This window comes from Hetaerina americana, unplaced genomic scaffold (assembly GCF_022747635.1).
Source record: "Hetaerina americana unplaced genomic scaffold, ioHetAmer1.1.p SCAF_19, whole genome shotgun sequence".
Classification (NCBI taxonomy): Eukaryota; Metazoa; Arthropoda; class Insecta; order Odonata; family Calopterygidae; genus Hetaerina; species Hetaerina americana.
The window spans coordinates 1,515,668-1,538,666 of record NW_027286752.1 but is presented as its reverse complement, the minus strand read 5'-3'; the positions used below and the strand labels follow the sequence as shown (position 1 = coordinate 1,538,666).

The 22,999-nt window shown below is 39.0% G+C and overlaps 3 non-coding genes across 3 annotated transcripts; 1 reads left to right on the top strand and 2 right to left on the bottom strand.

Annotated features, from left to right (window-relative positions):
- The first annotated feature begins 7,311 nt into the window (after nt 1–7,311).
- TRNAG-UCC (transfer RNA glycine (anticodon UCC)) lies at nt 7,312–7,383 on the top strand. The gene has a single exon. It is a non-coding gene; the product is annotated as a tRNA-Gly (tRNA).
- A 3,902-nt stretch (nt 7,384–11,285) lies between these two features.
- Nucleotides 11,286–11,357, bottom strand: TRNAG-UCC (transfer RNA glycine (anticodon UCC)). Its single transcript has one exon. It is a non-coding gene; the product is annotated as a tRNA-Gly (tRNA).
- Nucleotides 11,358–12,825: 1,468 nt separating this feature from the next.
- Nucleotides 12,826–12,897, bottom strand: TRNAG-UCC (transfer RNA glycine (anticodon UCC)). Its single transcript has one exon. It is a non-coding gene; the product is annotated as a tRNA-Gly (tRNA).
- Between the last annotated feature and the right edge of the window lie 10,102 nt (nt 12,898–22,999).

Below are 22,999 nucleotides of genomic sequence, written 5' to 3'. Positions count from 1 at the left end.
ACGCAGGGACAACATTAATGTAAACATTAATTTGATTTGGATGTAAATACGATAATGTATAAATATTAACCTGAGATGACGAGACGAACGCATCAAATAATGATCATGTTAATTCTACTCGTACGAGCATTTTGCTCGGTCCATTTTATACACGTTCGAAATCCTACTTTACCCAAAAGTTACCGAAGTCCAGACTTAGTGTTGGACGCCCTTGTGGTGACCCACGGGGCCTCTTGAAGACATAGATTGATACTTTTTTGTCTTGACTGTTATTGTTGGCATCGCCTTATTAGTTGGTTCATGACCATTATTTCACCTTCTTTCATGAAGTCCATCCCACTCGTCCACTTTCGCCTTATCGCTCCTCCATTGCTCTTTCCACCACGTTCCCTGCTGTATTTCAATATTGTATTCCGTATGGATTCATCTTTAACTCTATTTTGGCGTTATACCTATGCCCTCACTCTCACTTTCCTAATAATGTCTGCTGCATTTCAAGACCGAAAATAATTCCTCATTTATTCTTCCGAATTTTTCAAATGAGTGGCTTGCTATTACTCATTTTAGGATTTTGCTTTCCATCTCCTTGTTACCATCGCTTAATATACACGAATACTTTAATCAAATTACTCCATGTATTCCATTCCATAAATTCCACTCAAGCCTTTTTAAATTCCACCTTTAATCCTCTTATATGTTAAAAACATGCATTCTATAGTCGCAAAATTATTAGTGGAATGCCATACTACCTATGAGAGCTGTACAGATGAAGCCCTATAAACCATCATCTAATTGTTTTCTACGTATGCAGGAATGGATATTTTTTATGAATTTATCTTTATCGCAATAGTTTGTTAATGCTTAATAAATAATTAGAATTTCATAAAAATATTAATGATTATTTGACAGTAAAAACCTTATTCCTAAATTTATTAGGGCTGATTTATTGAATCTTCCCTTGCATGGTACATTGAGACGGCATTGATGGCTATGAGAATTCAAAGCTCAACCATTCCAAGACCTGAGGCCCTAATTACGGTGCATTTTTTAAGTTTGTGAGGTAGTAATGTGTGTCTTAAGACAATGCACATATTTTTTTCCGTCCACTGTCCCTCAGATGATATATTTAGAAAGGACTTGAATAATATTTTCTTGCATGCGTAAACATGTGCACCGATGGTGTAATGGTCAGAAAAGTTTCTTTCAAAGCAGTTGGTTCATACTAAATTCCCGGTGGATGAAGTTAATTTTTACATTAGTATGACACTACAGTTTGTTCATTTCATTAATTATGCGTTACCTCCAATTAATTAATGAATTATAACATTTTTTTCCGACTCAAGAAGAGCATTTGGAAAGAAATCTTAATCGCGAACTTTTATTTTAGTGGTTCTCGTTATCATAATTTTCCATTTCAATGGTGTGTATTCTTTGCTTTTTTGTGCATGCATGATTTCTCACATTTTTTCATTCACATCCCGTTTTAAGAACTTTCATTTTTAGTCCAGTGTACTATCAATCTTCTTCGGAGGTGGCCGCACCTGACTTCCTATGTTACTGGTTTCGCAAATTTTTTTCTAGCGTGGCTATTCTATTTCTATTACAAAGTAATTTTCATTCATACGCTTTCGTTTTGGCGGAATTGTTTTTCATAAATGTGTATTATCTTTTTTGTTGTTCATACTATTCTTTTTTTATGTATGCATGATAAGATTTTGAAATCTCTTTAATCATTTCATATTTGTAGAAATTCTACCATTAGGAGTACCGCTTTCCATCTAGGAGATTTCCATGCCACCGCACTCACTCCATTAAAAAGGGGAACGGATGTCCTTTCGCCATCTCGCATGGGGAGAGGATGACGGTAGCTTAGATCCTTGCAGTGCGTTCTTCCTTCCGTCTCTTTCAGAACTCCCCACACTTCAAGCGCAGGGCAACCAGTGCATATGACCGGGTGACGGACAATGGCTTTCGCGTACGAGTTAATGACTGGGTTGGAGACAGGGGGAGGACGAGAGGTTGAAAGGGCGACACTTTCTCTCTTTTTAGATTACGGAAGGAGCGTGCAATTGAGCGAGAGGATTGCTGGGGCGGGGGAAGGGAGCGAGGGTAGCAAAGGGAAGATGGGGAAGAATGATTTGAATCGGAATGGTAAATACTGAGGACACCAAGTGGAGAGGGTGGAGGCGGCGGTGGAAGCTGGTCCATTCTTTGGAGCTGTAACTGGGGGAGCAGTTTCCATGGAGGAGATCAGTTGTTTTGGTGGGAGGAGGGGGTATACATACAGTTTGCGGCTTGAAGAGTCTAGGATTGTTCATAGGAGCCAAGTAAGGCTCCAAAATTAGACGAGGATTCCTTGGGGTGATGATTGTTGGAAGACAAACCTCTTCTGCTTTTTTTCCCCTAAAGTATTTAATTAGAAATATTGTAGTTCGAACAAGTATTATCCATTTAAAAAGCATGAAAATGTGTTTTTCCATTGCCATAAATTTGATTGGTTCCTCATGAGTTACCCAGTGAAATGAAAATGATGTTTCTCGTTTGTGCGATTCTGGTGTTTCTCGTGGATCTTTGAAGAGCTCCATCGCATATTTTCCTACAACATTAAATAAAACCAATAGGGTAGAGTTTTCAGGAGACATAAAATATCCTGAAATGTACACAGAGTCGTTACCTATTCATATTGGTATGATTTATTATTTTAAAGTTAAGAGCGACATAGTATGCTATGACTTACATGCATTAAAATGTTTGAAAAGCAGCATCGATGAAGAGGCAGTAAAAAGTTTTTAGTGGAAGTGGGAGATCATCCATCCCTAAGGCACATATCACCCTATCAAAGGTAGTGGTAATTGAATGATAAAGCACTGATAGTAAAATACAAAGCTGATGGACAAGGGGAAGGGTATTCTGCGAGTTGGCGTACTTGCTTACAACAATTATAGTCATTGCCATTATCCTCTAGTTTTGGTCACAATTATTTAGCAAAACAGATGAAGGCTTCAGTTTTTTGCCGTCGAGTAACGAAATAAATATGGGAAGTCGATGAGAAGACGAAAGCGATGCACAAATATTAACTTATACCTGTGTCGTAAGATACCACAGAAAAAAGGGCAACACGATAAGAACCGTAGCATACTTTTGTAGCTCGCTAATTAGGCGTTTCAGTTAATAATATAGGTGATATAAATAAATCGGTTTTAAACCCTGAGCATGAACCAACCATTTTGATATTTTTATTCCTCTCTTTTTCAAATTGATGGCGTTATATGTTTTCACATTGCCTAAGCCACTTGCCCCTTTAATCTGGTGCTTTCGCTTCCATCTAAATTGTTTCACATTAAAGCAAAACTCGAAATTAAAATTTCACGCTTGGATGTAAACCCAATATATATTTCAACCTTGATCAAACTGACTACCTATACATACTCCCACAGTTTTCCTGCAGTCTGCCGAGTCATGACAATGCAATAATCGCTAAATATTTTAAATATATAACTACCTATTACCAGTTATGTGCATATTGCCAAGCGTGTGCATTGTTTATTCCCAGCTACTTCTAGTCTTCTGTATGTGATTTTTTTTAGAGTCTTAAGAACTTTCTTAAGAGTTTTCCTGTTTCACTACTACTACTCTGGTAATCATTTACCCTACAGCATCGACTTTCGGCTATCTGATCTTTTCTAAGCTTTGAAAACTCTGCGTTCTGCTGCCATGGGCGGTTCATATTGTCCAGGTGTCACATTGATTCGTCGAAATAATACGATATCATGCTTTCATCTTGTGTATAAATGATATTCTAGCTATTTGATTATTGGTGTTTGAAGTATGAAACTACGAATGCGTATTAAGACGTTGAGAGTGAGGGGAATCGAAAGGTTTAGATAAGTAATCCTTATGCTTCCCACCGCTGATGCTGATTATGAAAGACGAGGCTGGCTGTCCCACGCCGTGTTCACTCAAGCGGAGGTGGGAAGTCTGACCGAAGATACCACTTAACCCAAGGGAGGGGGTTATGGGATGGGGGCGAGGGACTGTGAGGCATCGAGGCGGAGGGTGTAGGCAGGGATGGCTGGGGACGGAGGGGCGTCAGGACGGCGGGGAGAGGAGCGACCCCAACCCCTTCCAAACGGAGCAATAAAAGCACAATCAGAATGGGTCAACCGCCTACCCATTAATCCATCAATGCGAAGATCGCACGCTTTCACAAACCACTCCAGTCGTCCCCTCGCCCCACGAACGCCACCACCTCCCTCCACGCTTCCTCTCTTTCCCTTCCTCATTTATTCAATTGGGCGATTCGAATACCCCGGATGCCGGTCCAATCCCGCCCTACGCTACCGCCCCTCTCTTCCTACATCTCGCGCGCGCTAGTGCACCACAAAAAAAACATTCCGATTCGGACGAACGGGGACGATGTGTATAAATATATTTATAGGAGGGGAAGGGGGAGTTGGTCGCGCGCCGATCGGGACGAATTCATTTCTCATCCTTCCCAGATATGCGTATGTGTGTGTGTGTCCGCATCCCTTTTCCCGCACCCCTTTTTCTCCCCTCACCCCTTCAGAGCGCTTAACGTCCACATCCATCCTCCCTCCTCCCCGCTTCCCTTTCGACCGAAATCTTTACATCATCTCTCGGGAGAGAGGGGGAGTGGGCTGGATGGTGGGCTGCGGATAGGGAGATAGATTGTGGGTGCGCATGGTTGTGTTGGTGGGGGTGGGCTGGGGGGAGGGGGTGAGAAGGAGAAATGGACGGTTGTCGCGGCAAGTGAAATAAAAGGGAAACGTTTGTGCTCCCCACCCCTCCCGGCTCTCTCTCTCTCGCAGGATGGATGGACGGGGGAAAACTGTGTTTTTTCCACTCAGGGGTGGCGGGCGGCCGGCTTCCTCCCCGCCTTTTTTCGTCATCCCGCACCGAAGTCTCCCTATCCCAGCATATCCCACCCATCCATCCCTCCAAAGGGAAGGAGATCTCGGTGGTGTGTTTCAGTGGTGCTTACTCAAGCGTGCACCCGTTACGCCACGTGCTCCCTCCCACGCGAATGTCTCCTCCCTCCTGTCCTACCCTCCGTCCAACCCCCGCCCTCCTCCATTCCCACCGCCTCCTCTTTCCCATTGCATCCCCTCGCGCGATACACGTATCGTAAATACTTGGCACTTGCAAATGCACGACTTATGGTATGTCGCCATATTTGTGTACACGTACGCACGCCAAGTGCGCTCAAATATATTACACGCGCATTTTGTTTTTGTTTTTCGTTTTCTTGGTGTGGGAGTCTTTTTTTCCACCGACCGGGTATTTCTATCGGTGTCGTTCTTTTCCAGTAGACTCCAACATTCTGAGTCCATCCTTTTTTTTCCTGGAGGAAACACTGGTATTTATGCCTTCGTTTTCATGGGTTTTGCTCGACATTAAAAAAATACTCTGACCTCGCCGGGGCAGTTTGAATTGCAACAATAGGTCTTGGAATTCATATCTGAGTTACAAGAAAAAATATCTGCAATAGCAGGATGGTTCATAAAAATATAAAGAAATGAAAAAATCGTTCTATAACAAAATAGAAAACTCATTCTGAGCTTATAAATTACCACTTTTTACCATTATAAATCACCATTTTGTGTTTTTAACTAACTTAATGGGGGGACATTTAAACAAGAGCTAATGACGAACAAGTGATGTCAGCGTAATCTTTGCTTTTAAAAAAATCGCAAATCAGAAATATACTGGATATACCGATTTTCCGCCATGATTACATCATGATTTTACTCTTTTTTTCTTACCGAGTGGATTAGGGTGGTGGTCAAAACTTTCTTTGAGAAAACAGTATGATGAGCGTTTTAATCCGAAATCGTTTATGGAGGTAATAGGCTGGAAAATGATGATGGGCGAACATATCAGATTCTCAGTATGCAGATAGATTATTGATCTCTCTTACGAGAAAGAATATGCGGGCCCATGGGAACCGAGATGAATTTCATACGTTCAAGTGTGCACTGCTGAATAATTCCGTCGTTATCTCTTTGAATTTCGTCTCAAAGTAATTCAAATGCTATGTTATTAAATACTGACGCATGCAAAGAATGGCTGACTATTTTTAATTCTTATAAAAACTATTTTTCTATCTTATTAATTCTGGAAATCACGAGAAAGCATGTTTTTAATCTCAGCCCTAGCTGAGCCGGAACTTGGACCGCTTGTTGAGGGCAAAATTGAAGAATCGAACGACAGAAAAAAATAGGAATGGCACATAATTCACCGCCACGTCGTCGGCTGAGTACTAATTGAACTATTTAGTCGGATCTTCCAAGAAACATGAGACGGCACTGGAATAAAAATATAGCTTTCATTTTATTAAGAGTTCAACTGAGCAATTCGTCAGGAATAGCGTCTTACTTCAACCCGCATTTTTATTCAAGCTATATGGTGCTGCTTCGAGAGACTTTTTCTTTTGTCGGGATCGCGGCATTCCATATTTTATTCCTCCATCCCTCTCCCTCTCCTCTCCACTCCTGTTTCCCCCTCCTTCCTCTCCCTATATCCCCTATGACTCCTTCCTACTTCTACTTGTTTCTCTCCTGCCCCTCCGCCTTTCCTCACCATTCACGAGTATGTTTTGTGTGCAGATTCATATTAGCATACAATCGGAGGGGCAGGCCGCGGAAATGAAGTGATGTTCCCCTGCAAAGGAGAGAGAGGGAGGGAGAGAGTGGTAGATGGGTGGGTGGGAGGGAAGGAGGGGGGAGGGTGGGAGTGGAGGGCGGAGTTGGGCGACCGAGATGAAGACAGAATGCAGGAACGGTTTTTTTTCGAAAGGGGGGAGGTGGACTGGGGGGGGGGGTGAATGAGATGGAAGGTTTGAAAGGGGATGGTGGAGGATGGGTCAGCGAGCGGTCGAAGACTGAATCGAGATAAGGGGCGGTCAAGGGGAGACAGGGAAAAGAAAGGGTAAGGGAAATTTTGTGAGAGGGAAGTTAAATGAAGTCAGTGAAGATTTTGCTACTGATAGCAAAGAATGGCGGAGAAGAACTAACAGGAACCGGCTAGAAAAGTGTAGGTGCTTACATGAGGCGTGCTAAACATCCTCACAGCTGAGATTCATGGATTCCGTAGAAGGGAGAAAAAAGAGGGCTAAGCTACTCCTTAAGAATTCAGCAGTTGTAGCATATTCCGTTCATCCCATTTCTAACGATTAATTTTCCGTACCTACCCTTCACGTTCATCCTTTATAAGTGGAAGAATGACACGCCCAATCAACTCGAGTCACTCATCCACGCGAATAATATTTGCAATTGCTAGCTGTTACTTCATGCGTCGGTGGTGTAATGGTCAGCATAGTTGCCTTCCAAGCAGTTGATCCGGGTTCGATTCCCGGCCGACGCAGTTTTTTTAAAGTTGATATTTCCAGCATTTCATTTCCCAACTTTTGTACATCCAGATATCGTTCTTTAGATTTTCGACCTACTTAGCTTTTAATCAATTTCGCTCTAATAAATAGTTGTAACGCCATTCCTACTCGCGAAAAATAAATAAATAAAAACAAGAGTTGATCTGGGTTTGATTCCCGGCCGACGCAAATATTTTGTGAACATTTTTTTAGTTCCACTTAAATGAATGCTTAGTTTTATGTTTTGAAATTTGTGTATCAAGCTAGGAAAGTTCCTAAATTATTAAATTCATTTTTCATTTGGAATTTAAAAAATAACAAGTGAAAAGACCCTGTAGATATCTCCTGGTATTACCAAATATTTTACTGCGTGAGAGATCGCAACAATCCTAATTCTTTTGCAACTTATGGAGATGAAAAGATTAATAAGTAAAAATAAATCCCAAACAATGTTAATGGCAAATAGTAAGCCACTCAATGGTCACAAATCAAGTTCTAAATATTCAATTTGGCTAATTTAAGAATTTCAAATCTTTAAATTTAATTATAGCCCGAATTGTTGTATCATAAACATTATATAATGAGGTTGATCAGTATTCAATCCCTGCGTGGTGATATTTCGGAGCTACGCACTCATATTAACTTGAATAAGTGACTGATATTTTGTTTATTTCACTTTTATCAAAACAGGGAATGAAAATAAATTATGACTAGTCCACCTTTTGCCCTCGAATAGGTAAATTCCATTGGAATAGCGATAATTAAAGCCCAGGTTCTAACTCTTACGTTCTCTTTATCCACTTATGTCAGTTTCATTTCTTATTACCCTATCAAACACTGATCCTTCTCATTTTTATCGGCGCTAACATCTTAACGGAAGAATCGTTACTCCATTTGTCGGGCACATATTATTTGATCTTGGTAAAAAAATTATATAAAGATTTCGTCATTCATTTTATTTTATTTGGAAATTGCAGACTTTTCTACCAATTCTTAGACTGATCAAGGCCGCAACAACAACAAATGAGAATGAAATTTCTTCGCTCTCGGTTTCTGTTCTCTATTCCTCATGTTTAACGCGATTCTGGCGTATTTTCCACCCAGAAAACTTCTCCAGAAACAAAGTTGGAGACAATTGAATATAGTAATAGTTTCCTACTCTTCCGAATTGAGTAAATATTATTTTCTTACTACAGTAGACTTTTTTTCGACCAGAAATACTTTTTCTGACTTCTTCTAAATATACCTTGAATAGTGCTGGCGAGAGATTGCTTCCTGTTAATTTGGCTTCTAATTCCCTTCCATTTTTCATTTACATTGTTGCTACCCAGTTCTCGTAAAGGTGATGGATTACTCTATTGTCGTTTTAGTTCTTTCCATTACAATCGTCGCACCATTCTCAAAGTCATTTGATAGTTTTCCACTGTCCTTATCATATCTGATTATCGCAAAAGGGGTATCCTTCGCTCTGACCACGAGTGACTTGAATATATTTCTGATTGTTTTTTTAACTCTTTGTTCCTCGGTGCTGTTCAGGTCTTCAACAGCTCTGTCGAATTCACTTCTCATTATCTCGAGGTCCCTTTCTTCTTTTTCTATCACGATTTATTCTTTAATTAAATCATTTTCAATTGGTTTGGGCCATTTCCTGTGCTCTTCCATGCATTTCTTCCGTCTCTCCAATGTATTCTTCCTTTCTGGTCTTCTCCTGAGCATGTCACCTTGAATCCGTGGCTTTAGAAGTCGTCGGCCCACTTAATCTCGCTGACTTCGAGGATGCCTATCCTGTCTATTTAGCTGCGTCTTAGAGTTTTCCAACTTCTCGTCCACTCCTAATAACCTGGCGTTACATATCCCTATTCTGATTTTGTCCACCTTGACTGATGCTTCCCTCCCTCTTTTACTCGTAGATCCCATTGCGGGACCACAGGACTATTTATCCCCGGAATATTTTACAGGGAGAAACGCCATCCCGTTATATTTGAATACATCTTCTAGGGGCATCAATATGGTACCTTCCTGTTTCCTCCACATCGCAGTACTGCGGTCAATTCCGTGACATTCCCTCTCGCCCATAGCTATGACAGTTGATACCGGACCTATCATATTGATCTGCTCTATCAGTGCCTTATGGTGAAACTGCTGCCTCACGCCATTGGTGCAAGGATTTTTTTTGTTCACTCAGAATCTTTTCAGTCAATACTTTAGGATCGAACTAATAAAGATATCATTTTATTTATAAATTGGTTTCATTATTAACCCAATTATTACTAATTTAAATAACGCAGAAGTGTTATCTGAGCTGTTATCACCGTTGACACCACCGCATATGCCTTGATTATTCTTATTTGAATAATATTGGTATTACATCCAACATAAATGAATATGTTGAGGGTCAACCTACTGGGTGCATCTGGGTCGCAAGGCACTAATTCGCGAATTTATCGCGAGGGATGAACTTGAAGTGACTAATGCAGAATTCGCGGAAACAGAAGGAATTCTTGGGATCACATTTGAAACGGAAAGAACTGTTTGGCTTACAGATGTAGAGAGAATGCGAAATCCTTTATCTGGAGCGATCAAGGTGGCCTGCGTACACGAAATGTGAGTGGGGATCTAACTGCTGAAGTGCATTTTCGCTGTAAGAGACCTTAGCGAAGCAAAATTTCTGCCAAAGCATAGCACTTGCATATTAAGTAAGCATAGCTTTGTTAATAAATGAAATTCCACAAAGTTGAGGCTGAAAATATTGAAATAAATAGCATTGTTATTTTGAGCTATGCGGAAATCAATTTTGCCTCTATCATTTTTGTGTGCTTTTGACGACAGCAGCATGGTCTACGTTTTAAATGTGCAAAAATACCTCAGTATGTACGAAATTAAATAATTACTAAATTAATATTGTTACCATGTTTTCCGATTTTGAACATTTGGTAAAATTATTTCGTGTCATTGTTTGTAGATACCGTGTATTATGTTTCAATTAATTAATATTAGGGGCAGAGTGGATACAATTCGACATTTAAGATCTATCTGGGAGTGTAACCAAGCTGAAACTGAAAAATAACAGTGACAACTTATGCGTGAAATAACCAGGTAGTTCAATGGCCAGAATTTTTTTTGATTCACATGAAACATTACTTTGATTGAAACATTACATATTTCACAATAAATGCGGTTCGGCATTAGTTGACCGGGTACTACTAAAGCAATAGTTTTAGCCATAGGTACGTAGATCGTGCGAAAGATTGGAAGGAAAATGGCTAAGGACAGTCTTATTAAAATATATAGGATGCTAATTTCAGCTAAGAGAAAATGAGAATAGCAATAAGACTAGAATAATTTGTGTAATTGCCAATGCCTTCATTCAGCATTTCATTGCGCAGCATCGGCAAATCTCGGTTACCGCTCCCCAAAGTTCTCCTGTGAATATAGATTTCCCAGCTTTCTCGTTTTCGTGGTTGTACGAGGCTCGTAAATGATTAACCATCGGTACTACCACTAACACGACAGCTGTTTTCTTCTCAGAACTTTAAGGATCGAATCGTACATGACGACCATTAAATGCTTATTTGATTTAAAACGTAAACACTGGTGTCGACGCTAACAAAACAAAGAGTTTGTGCATTCGCAAAATTCGAATCAAAAAGATATTTGAATAGTAAAAAGTTAATTCGAAGTAAATCCAATATTGAACGTCCTTGTTTCAGTACTGATTTCAGTGGCTGAAAGAAGCTCGGGTAAAACGATACCTTATTTGGTTTCAAAAATACTTTTTTAGAATGACATAAACTAAAAGCTTATCGAGTTAAAAATTTCTAAAATGATAGTTTGATTTTAAAAAGTTGGGGTAAATTATCGGAAGAAACAAAATATTGATAGTAACAACTTTAAAAAATGCGTCGGCCGGGAATCGAACCCGGATCAACTGCTTGGAAGGCAACTATGCTGACCATTACACCACCGACGCCAATGAGAGTTACGAGTGGAGAGAATTTGAATCATCAGGTATTTTACTAACATGAGTTTCAAAGCCATAACTGTTTTCGTAATTTCATCAGATTAGAAATTGTGTGGATAAACGTCAGCTAAGCAAAGCATGCAGCCCCCAGTCTTGGCGCTCCAGTGAGTTAACGGAGGAGAGAATCTCATTGGTCAAGTATTTTATTCATCGTTGGCGGTTTTACAGACATATGCCTGCCCACAGATTGGAATTTAGATCGTGAAATTCAGTTGCCGTCGAGACTTACTGATAATTGATTTTAAGGAATATCTGTAAATTTTAGATTAAATAAATACAACCACAGCACGACGCAAATGCATCGCTGATATCCTCTCCAGTGATGTAATGGTCACGATAGTTGCTTCCTCAGCAGTTGATCTGGGTTCGATTCCGGGAATTCCGGGTTCGATTTCGGAAGCTTATTTTTAGTCGACCACTTTCACAATTATTTCTTCTTTGGTGTCTGATTTCCTATTCATTTGTGAATTCACAGCCTAATTTCGTATTAATTTAATTCCAATTCTTCTTCTATAGTTTTCCAACTGAAGAAGAATAATTACACTGGACAAAGAGGTTTTCTTAGAAAGGAGGGAATTGATGACAGGGATGTTGAGTAAGGATGTTAAGAAAAGGCTCGTCAAAACTTCAATATGGAGCGTAGTTACGTACGTTGCAGAAACATGGCCATTGAAGCAGAGCGATAGGCATAGATTGGATGCTTTTGAAATAAGTGCGTGAGGGATGAAGAAGGTGGAGCGGACAAAAAGGAAAACAAACGAGGAAGTGCTAGGTATGGTGGGGGAGGTGAGGGAATTGTGGGGTGAAATCAGAAGGAGGCAAGAAAAATGGATGAAAAGCATATTGATCGGCAATGGTATGTTGAAGACTATAATAGAGGGGATAATGTTAGGAAAACGAGGAAGGGGCAGAAATAGGATAGGGATGTTGGACGGAATGATGGGAAGAAGAAAGTACACAGATATGAAGAGGGACTTTTAGAGTAGGAATTTTGGATTGTATTTTGTTCGGAGAAACAAGATATTTATTTGATAGTTTTATCCCTCCAAAGCCTACCTTAACTGGAAGGTTACCTATAGCAATAATAATTTTATAAACTCGCTTTATAGCTCCGTTTAGTTATTTCTGAATGATTTTTCACCTTGCATTAATGGCAGTCCTGGAACTGAGACCAAAAATGGTCTCAGTTCGTGCTTTAATAAAGTACAACTTGCCGGTATCGAAATTTCTTCTCTTATTTTAGGTTGGATTTAATTATTTGTGGGGTGGAAGTAATTCCAACGGTGTGGAATATTCTCATAATTATTTCTTATAAAGAAATTGGCTAAAAGAGAATTTTGTTGAAAATGTTTTTTGAGCCCAACTAGGGAAGTCATCGGAAGAAGCGAAATATCGAAAATAACAGCATATAAAAAAGTGCGTCGGCCGGGAATCGAACCAGGATCAACTGCTTGGAAGGCAACTATGCTGACCATTACACCACCGACGCCTTATTAAACAATAAAGTTACTGGAGAAGCAGATACTAATGATCAGGAATTTAATTAATTGGAGGTTTCGCAGGTATGTGATCACCCATAGATTTGGATTTAGGCCGTAAAATCTGATGCCGTCAAGAAAAATTGCTCCAAGGAATTTTGCACTGCGTTTAAGGAATATCTGTAATTACTGAATTAAATAAATAAATCATAAAAACAGTAATCAAACCGAAGGTCGGTTCGGTCGGTGATGGTAGAGTTCACCCGAGTGAAATTCACACATCAGGGTGGGGAGGCCGGCATATTCCTGGGAATCGTACCCGGACCCTCCGGTCAGCAGTCCAACTCTTTACCCCTACACTACCGCGACCCATAATGAAATGAATGCTTCAATAATTCATATTCATGATTTGAATATATCTTATTTGCTTTTCTGCCGTGAACTAGTTGGCCGTCATGATTGAAAGCATTTAATACTGGTTAGCCATCTTCAAGGTCATAATAGCGAAATATGCTAATAGTTCATAAGTTAAAAATATTGGTTTTTTAATGTTTACGGCTAAAGCGTAATTTAGGGAAATGTCAATTGTAAGGGTTAATTAAATGAAGGTTGGCTCATCAAAAAGGCGGATTGCCTTAAATGATGTTTTTTTCTCATTTACAGTAGAATAAAAATATATTGCATGAGCTACAATCCCATACCTTTTTAATATTACCACTGCTCTCACTGAGTCCCGCAAAACTGTCTCAAACCTTCGTTTTATCATAAAACATTCCTGTCTGCAATCACGAATAAAATTTATATTTAAAAAAATGGCGGAAAATATGTATTAATAGGTTTGATATGTATGTATGTAGTATGTCGCAAGTGGTATTGCCACTGCTGGCACTAAATCATTGCTATTACACCCGCTAAGTTTTTGGCATGTGATTTGTTGACTTTTGTTTTTGTAGGAAATGCCATAATTAAAGAAATGACTATCTCATGAAATTCTATTGACTTTCCTCGGTGTTTATCTTCACATACATAAATCCAAGACATTCCCCCTTTATGAACGCTCTTCCGGAAAGCCATGCAATAAACGTAACAAAATATTTGATGGTATGTTGATGTTTCCTTCAATGAACACTTAAATTTGATCTGTTTCCCGACTCGTGACGAACCCCTCGACCCTTGCCTAACCCAGGTCCTGCTATGCCGTTTTGAAAAACGAAATATGAAAGGGAATAACATATCTCGATTGACCTTGTGGAGAGCCACCGGGACGGTCCACTCCTAGTTGGGGAGGAAGTTGTACATAACTGTGGCCGGGGAATGTCCCTCTCTCCAGGGATGTATTTAAGAGCCTCGTCTCGCTTGGGAAAAATTATAACGATAAATTATATCTCGGGTCGGGGAGTGGGACGCGTCCACCTTTTTTTCTCCCGTTCCTCAACTTTTTAGTCCTCTCGTTCCCTTTGCCTGCTCCCTCGGAATCCTCTCTCTCTCGTCTTCCTTTCCTTCGTGCGCCCTCTCGGTTGATTTTTAGTCCACGCCAGCCCTCGTCTCTTTCTTTTTCATCATGGACAAATTTCTCTCTTTTTCGGTACTTCACAAGGCGCTCATGAAAAAATTCTCCGAGATGGACTCGTTCACTTTCTTTTAAATAGCTCGGTTGAAGGTATTTAAACGTCTTTTGAAGGATCCCTCTTTCTAAAATCTTCCTTTATTCTTACCTGCTTTATTAAAATATTGCGAATGAATGGGCGATAAGTTACTGTTTACTTTATCCGATGTCAGCAAACCGATGCAATTCACGCAGTAACTCCAGATAGTTCATGGTGTTTAAATTTCAGTTGTGTGTGTCTTACACCATCTAACGGTTTCGATTTCAGTAGTGTGGTAGACGTGGAGATAAAATTTGGCGGTAAAAAATACGTAGTGAATGAGTAATTTTAATCGTGGTAAGTTCAACTCACAATCTTTATGCTATATTTTCTCTGCCCTTAGACATCCTTAAGACCTCAGCGCCCGAGCCAAGTTCCCGTCCATTTGGCCCGAGGAAACGTCCGATTCGACTCATGTACAATTTATTTCGTGTAATCCATTCATTAGGGTATTGCTACTAAATTATTGATTTTGGAATGCTATTTTTAATAGTTAATATCGTATTTGTTGTTTTGGTATATTTCGTGAAGAAAGGAAATATAATATTCAGAAATATTTACATCAGTGAGGGGCGCCACCCATAATCTTTTGTCTGGCGGCAAATCTTTTGTCTCGCTACGAATTTTTTCGTCGTCGTGGCACTAAAGACTGAGAATTTATTGGACTTTCGTCTGCTGTGGGGTTAACTCTCCGACTGAAATTAGAACCGGTGAACTCCGTGATCAAGAACTAAAAGTTAGACTGGAAATTTTAGTTTTTGTTCAATTACTTGTATTATGGTAGAGAATTTGAATGAAATAATAAGTATTAGATATGGATTTCAAAATAAAATTGAAATCATAAAAAAACTGGCTACATTTCACCAAATACGCGTATATTTATGGAGATACGTGACATCTAAACTTGACAGTCTCCAAGTAGTTTATACATTTGGATGCATAAGTACCAAATTCGACATGGCCTTACACTCTAATGCGCTATGTAATAAGTAATAATTTGCACTTGATGTCATGAAATTTTATTATTATCAATGGTAGCCAATTGGTTAGGGTAGGTTTTGGATGGGCGCACAGACTAAATACCACTAAAATTTCAAGCCTCCCTTGACGTGACCCAAAATACTCGTAACTACCTACACTGCAATTGGTCATTCCCTTTCAATGCCCCATTTTTCCACCTGCTTTTATTCAATCTAACAAGCCTACGTGTATTCTTTCCCCCCACCTGCCTCGGTTGCCTACCGTCTTTTTTAGTCTTCTATATTACAAAATGTTCTTCATCCGCTTTTCCTTCCTTATTTGATTTCTCCCAACAGCCCTCTCTCCTATCGTACCATGCCTTGTCCATCTTTGTTCGTTTTCCACTCCGTCCATTTTATTTTTCCATTATCCTGCAAACGATTCTCGAAACCCATCTATCTACGCTTATCCCCTTTCCTCAGCAACTAAGTTTCCAAGCCGTAAAAAACTGCCCTCCATATCAGTGTTCACTAATCTGTACTTAACAGCCTTAATGGGTCCTTGTGGTCAACTCCCCCCTCTTTGTAAAGGCTTTTTGTCAAAAGCATTTCTTCTTCTGTCCCTATTACTTAGGCTATCTTCGTCCAGAACATTTCCCAGATAGATGAACTGTTTTAATTACTCTAATTTATGCTCTCCAATTTTAATGTTTAACTGAGGTTTTCCATTTCTCGATAATCTTATTACCTTTGCTTTATTTAGATTTATTCTTATTTCATACCTAGGTCAATTTTCGGTGTGTTCAGAAAAGATTTTTGACCCTTTGGCTGACTGGCTAATTAAAGCTTGATCATCCGCATATGCAAACAATTTTATGTATTTCCCACTTACGTATATTCCTAGGTCGATCAATATCTCGGCCCACCCCCTCTCCTCCAGTTTTTTACTCTTCTCTCACATATCTGCATAGTGACTTCTTTCATGAACCTTCTCAGCATGACTAAATCAGCGTGCCGCACTTCTTTCACAACTATGAACCTTATTCATACAATTCATATTCTTTCGCGACTCACTCGTTCCTTATTCAGTCAGTTTCTTTCGTATTTTAGATCATTTTTAGGCTTCGTAAATATTCCCAATTTATATATGTTAAATTTTAGTTCTCGAGTGGACCAAACACGTATTTATTTAAGATTTATGGGGAAGAAGAGAAGGACGGAAAGAAGCTCACCTAAATTGTCAAACGCTTTCTTTTAAACAGAAATTATTCTCTTTTTAATCATAAGATGTGTCCGGGTTCAGCTGTCTGAACATGGATCGGCGTTTTTTTCAACGGTTTCATCTTTCAAACATTTTTTGGGATACTTGAATCGTGCAGCACTATTATGATCAGCATTTCATTTTAACCTCTCTACAGTTTTTGGTTGAATGGAAACATAGTCCAACGATTTTCCCTCCATCTGAAAGTTTCTTTATTTCTACGCTTCCTTTACGCCTCCGTTACTGAAAGTGTAAGCAACCCCGGCTGTCGTATGACTCGGAACGTTACTTTGCCACAATCAACATTATTTGTAATTTCTCATTCTGAATGCTCTGTGAAAGGTGGACAATGCAAAAAGACATCATTCTCTCTGTACTTATAGCACGTTACTGGAGTAGTAATTTAGTGATAATGAAGACGCAATATTAGGATAATTAGTCCTATTTACCAGCTATTTAGTTTTATTTGTGCCAGCTATTTTTAGGTCAATCGATTATGGATAAATGGTAGCATAGAGTTTTACTAACATTACTATTGATGGAATTCTACCGATTATGGTGAGTTCTGGATGGACACACTGATGAGCCACTGCTACATTTCTAAATCAAAAATGCACACCTCACCTAATCTAGCATTGCAAAACCTATCACCTTACACTCCAATTTAACCTTAAGTTATACACACTTCCCACCTGCCTTCATTCTATCCAACATGCTTTTCCTTTTACTCCCCTTAGATCACCTGCCCAGCATTCTCCCATCTATCATTGTGTTCAACATCCCATTACTTATCAAAATTCCGTGCAATAGACTTATTTCATGAGAAAAAATGATCTCAGTTTTACTGCTAATTTGAATTAACTTGTAATGGATGGTGGAATAAACTTTTAGAGTTATGAAACACGAGAAGATATTTTAATATGAAAAACGTTTTTCATCTACATTCATGTTTTTATTTCAAAATTATTTGAATATTGATTTATTCGTGGGTAAAAATATACGGCTCTTTACGGGTATCATACTATTAAAATTTACCTTAATGCTTGACTTTCAATGAGTATACGTGTACATGTGTTTGACAGTTTCCCTTCAGACGTATTCATGGATATTCTCTTATGAATGTACACAATATATCTCGAGCTGCTGCAAAGGCGTGTGGTGGGGGTGTTGGGGTGCCATCTATACATGCAGGAATATTAGTTCATATATGCATTTGAATGTATATTCTTGTAAAATAAAAGAACCCTCGCTACAGAAATTTCCCTATATACACCATGAAATAATTGGTATATTTGACCTAATAATTAAAACTTTTTTAGTATTTTGAATTCGATATACTCGAAAAATATACATTATAATTTTATATAAGTAATTAATATTCCTTCATTGACGTGACGATTTCAGATGACACATAACGACTCATACTTCGTAACGGTTTGATTAATCTGAATTTCGCTGAGTTCTCTTTCACTGAAATCTTAACGGGTGGAATTCATACCCTTTCTGTATTCTTACATGATTCCTTGAAATAAAAAAGATGAATAAATCAAAATTTTTGATAAATATTTCACCTCTTTCAATGCACCATCAAATGGTATCCATCCGAAACGAAGACAAATTTTCGGGCATCCCATCGGTGGCCGTTCGGTAAATTAAATCAGCCTCGAAGGTGTAACTAAATAAAACTATTGTAATGAGATAAGTTCAAATTCTTCCACTCGCACTCGGTACTCTCGATCCAATTTCTTTTTTTCTGTCATACACCTTTGCGACGAAATCCTCCTCCAAACTCACCCTACTGTCCACAACCCCGCCTTCCCAGTCCCCCCATACCTCAACAATGGCCGAGCTGTGGACTCGCAACACCTGGTCGCCTTCGCTTCTGACCCGTCACCTATCGCCCGCCTCATACATTACCATCCTTCTTCTACTTCTAGTGCAGCGAGGGCATAATAACCTTTCACTAACGCCTACCCAAGTCTTGACTCTCGTTTCCTTTTTTAGGGACCTTCCCTCTCTTCCGTTCCTCTCCGAAATTTTCACCTGCCTCCTTCTCGTCAGCCTGCGTCAAGCGACGAAACGGTCCTGAATGGATGGAGCGGAGAGATGGAAGACATGTGTCCTGTGCTAACTGGTTAAATTATGCGGCGTTTTAAGAAGTTCAAGTGCTGTGAAGAAAACACGCTCATCCCTCCTCGACTGTGGCCGAAGGTTAGTGAATAAGCTAATCTGTTTCCCAGTTTGAGAAGTGCCCGAGAGTTTACGCGGGACATACTGATCTTTTAATTTAAATCATTAATTCTAATTGAAATTTGAAACATCTGAATGTAGAAGTTCACTGTCATTCTGAAGTTTATTATACCTAAGGTTATGAAATAGCTGCCTCAAGTGCATTTGATCTTAAGCTTTATTCTTCAGTTTCCTAATGAATGCTTTTTGAAGGCCTAAACCGCATATTCAGTTAATCTAAATGCAACAATATGTTTTTAATCTTATTCGATATTGCTAAATTACACTAAAATTAAAATAATGTCATTGAGAAATTTTTGTGAAGAAGAAATTTATTAAAAATTACAGGTACATTACTATCGAGACATGTATATTATTGCATTAACTTACTGAAAAAATGTTCAAGTCGAAACCAATAATTCTCGAAATTTGCAAATCCCTTTTATCACTTCGGGGGCATTTCTAATGATCTGCTACCTGAGATACAACCGAAAGATACCCACTAGTTTCAAGTTATTCGACCTTTATATAAGTCGTGTAAAGGCAGATTTTTATGTAGCTTTTAAGTTTTCGGGCTTCTAAATTGATGTGACATTCACAAGTATTAACGGTATAAGAGTTTTGTAATTGCTTGCAGTAAGTCAACGGTGCACCGTTAAATCAAACAAAAAATCATCTCTAATTTATCAGAATTTACCAGTAAAATATGGAGACTTTGCACTCTGAATAATATTACTATTTTCATTAGGTATCCAATACTTATTTTAAAATTTGATTTGCGCCGGTACTTTGATAGAATTATTGATACTACTTCATTTTTATAGCCTGTCAAAATGTTGGTTTTAATACTTCTAATTTATAAGCTGATAACGCATCCCTGCCAACGCAAGTTCCTCTTCTAGCAAACTCCAGGACATGTAAACTCTTTTCTGGACAAGAAATTGGTGCTAACAGAAATTCCTTCCAAACTAATTCTCTCATTACAAGACGTAATTCCTGAGTACCTTGACAAACTTGGCATTTCACTTCTAGATGCCAATGAACTTCATGCTGTTGTCGCAATTTTCTCCCCCTGAATCTGATGCGCCCCCCGTACCTTTTTTGTTAGTAGGCCAGCGGTATTTAATTCTATAGCAGTGAGGAGGACGAAATGAGTGATAAGCGGCCCACCCTCCCTCTTTCCTTTCCTCATCCGCCGCCCACTCGTGTGCGCCGACGGAACCAAACGCGTGACGTGCTCCTATCTTTGTCATCCTTCCTCCACTTCACATAACGCGGCTGCCACCGATGGAGGAAGGAAAAATAACAAACGTCACATCGACTGCGGGTTAATTTCACGGTCGGAATTTTTACGATACCTTTTCCTCACTCGCCATAAGTCTCTCCCCCCTCCTCGTCCCTTCCTTCGTTTTTTTCGTTTCACCCTTTGCCTTTTTTATATAAAAATATTTCCTTCTTCCATACTTCTCCCACCTGTAGCCCTTACCACCTACAGCCTGATCGAAGAAATTCATGCTGGCGGAATATCGAGAGATTTGTGAGTAGGAGGATTAAACATTAGAAGGGCATCCCTATTATTATTGCATAAAGCTGAGCAAACGTTCAAGCTTTTCAAAATAATTTGCTGTCTCAGGCGTAACTTCATGGTATTTGCAAAGCATATTGAAATGAAATAATTTACTTTGTAATTCCACACACTTTATTTAAAAAAACACGACCCAGGTTTCGACGTTGAACGTCATCATCAGGTGGTCCTCATAGAAGTACACTGGCTATATATACCTTCTGATCGAGGGAGGGGGGTTGGTCAGAGAGGAAGGTTGGAGGGGTAAAAAGTAAGAGTGGTAGGTCTAGGAGTGGGATGGATACAAAATTTCGTTGGCAAGTTCCATCTTTGCAACGGACACATTTCAAAATTGCTAACTGCTCCAAAGCATCGAGCCTTTGACCTTTATTTTCAAAATGAATAATTTTTGTCACAAAGTCACTTTTGTGGTCACTTTCGATGAGATACTTTGCAAAGAGGGATTTTATGTTCTTATTTTTTACATATGTCTGGTATTCTTTAATTCTTTCTTTAAATTTCTGTCCTGTTTGCCCAATATACTTGGTGTTATATTCTGAGCACTCAAACTAATACACTCCACTCCTCTCATTTTTGGGGACTTTGTCTTTAGTGTGAGAGATCAGGTTCTTAAGGCATGAACCACTGTAAAAGGCACATTTAATTTTTTCTTCAGGAAAACTTTTAATTACTTTTTGAGAAATAGTAGATATGTCTATGCCTAAACATTGATTAAAACTTGTAGTAAAACGGATAAAAATACTGATTTCTTGTCTTCCTGTCAACGGTCTAACGTCTCCAAATTAAGTAATGATGAGACAACGAAATGAGTACTTCTTGGTGTTCAACGTTCTCAGTGTACTCTTCAAATTCTAATGGGCAGTGTTACTAAGAGGTGTAAGGCAGGGTTGCCCATTATCACCGTTGCTGTTCAAACTGTATGCAGAGGAAATGATTAAAGAGGCATGGGAAGAACTGGAGATAGGAATGAAAGTCGGCGGGAAATTTGTAAAATCAGTTAGGTAGGTTTGCTGATGACCAAGCTCTAGTTTGTCAGCCAGACAAGGGGTTGCAAGCATTGATGAGTGAATTGGAAACTCAGTGCCATAGACATGGGATGAGAATCAATATAAATAAAACAAAGGTTATGCGATTTTCCATAAAGTAAAAGGCTAAGCTTAACATTGAAATAGGTTAACAAAAACTGGAGCAGGTAGAACAGTTTACCTATCTCGGAAGTGTTTTGGACCAACGCGGTCATAGTAGGAGGGGCGTAAGGAGAAGAATTGCGCTAGGCAAAGGGGCTTTCACAAGGAGGGAGCTAAAAATAGGGACGTTGATATCCTGAGGTAGGAAACATGTATGAAGGACGTATTGATCGGCAGTGGGATGTTGAAGACTGTAATAGAGGGGAGAATGTTAGGCAAACCAGGAAAGGGCATGAATAGTATAGGGATGCTGGACGGGATGAACGGAGGAAGGAAGTACACAGAGATGAAGAGGGACCTGATGTAGAGTAGGACACTGGATTCTGTTTTGCCAGGATTCATAATATATTTATTTGGTAATTATCTCCATCCAAAACATACCTTAACCAGTAGATTACTTAATAATAATAATATGAGTTATATTTAGAAAATAATTAAAATAGAAAGTTTTTCTCAACAATCATATCTTCCATGAATGATAGAACTGTTGTCTCACAATGAAAGAAATATCTAAGTTTTGAGTCTTAATGTGGCCTGAATAAGAAGTGTTCTTTATATATATGTACATATACATGTATATATGTATATATATATATATATATATATATATATATATATATATATATATATAAGAATATAAATACAGAATTAGGCAAAATGAAGTACAAAGAATTGAACAATAAATTGAGGCGGGCAACAAATAAGGCAAAAGACGCATGGTGGAAGACGCAGTGCGAGGATATGAAAAGTCTGCAGAGGAAGGGTGAAATCGGTGCGCTGTACAGCAAAGTTAAATCGTTATCGGGAAGTAAGAAAGGAAGAGCTATGCTAACAGTTAGAGATAAGGCGGGTAAGGTAATAGTTGACGCAGGAAAGATCCAAGAGAGATGGAAGGAGTATATAGAAGAACTGTATAGTAAAGAATTCAGACCAACAAAGTTAGACATTGAAAAAGAAAATGACGTAGAGGAAGACAGCTTAGGTCCAGGCATACTAGACAATGAGATAGAAAGGACATTAAGGGAGATGAAACTAAATAAGGCCGTGGGGGTAGATAATATTCCCGTGGAACTTTTAAAATGCTTAGGAAAATGTGGGAGGAAGAGGCTATATGGGCTGATCCGTAGTATTTATGAGGAGGGAATCTGGCCGGAAGACTTCGTGAGATCAGTTTTAGTTCCTATTCCGAAAAAGGTAAAGGCCACGTCATGTGAGGACTATAGGACAATTAGTTTGATATCCCAAG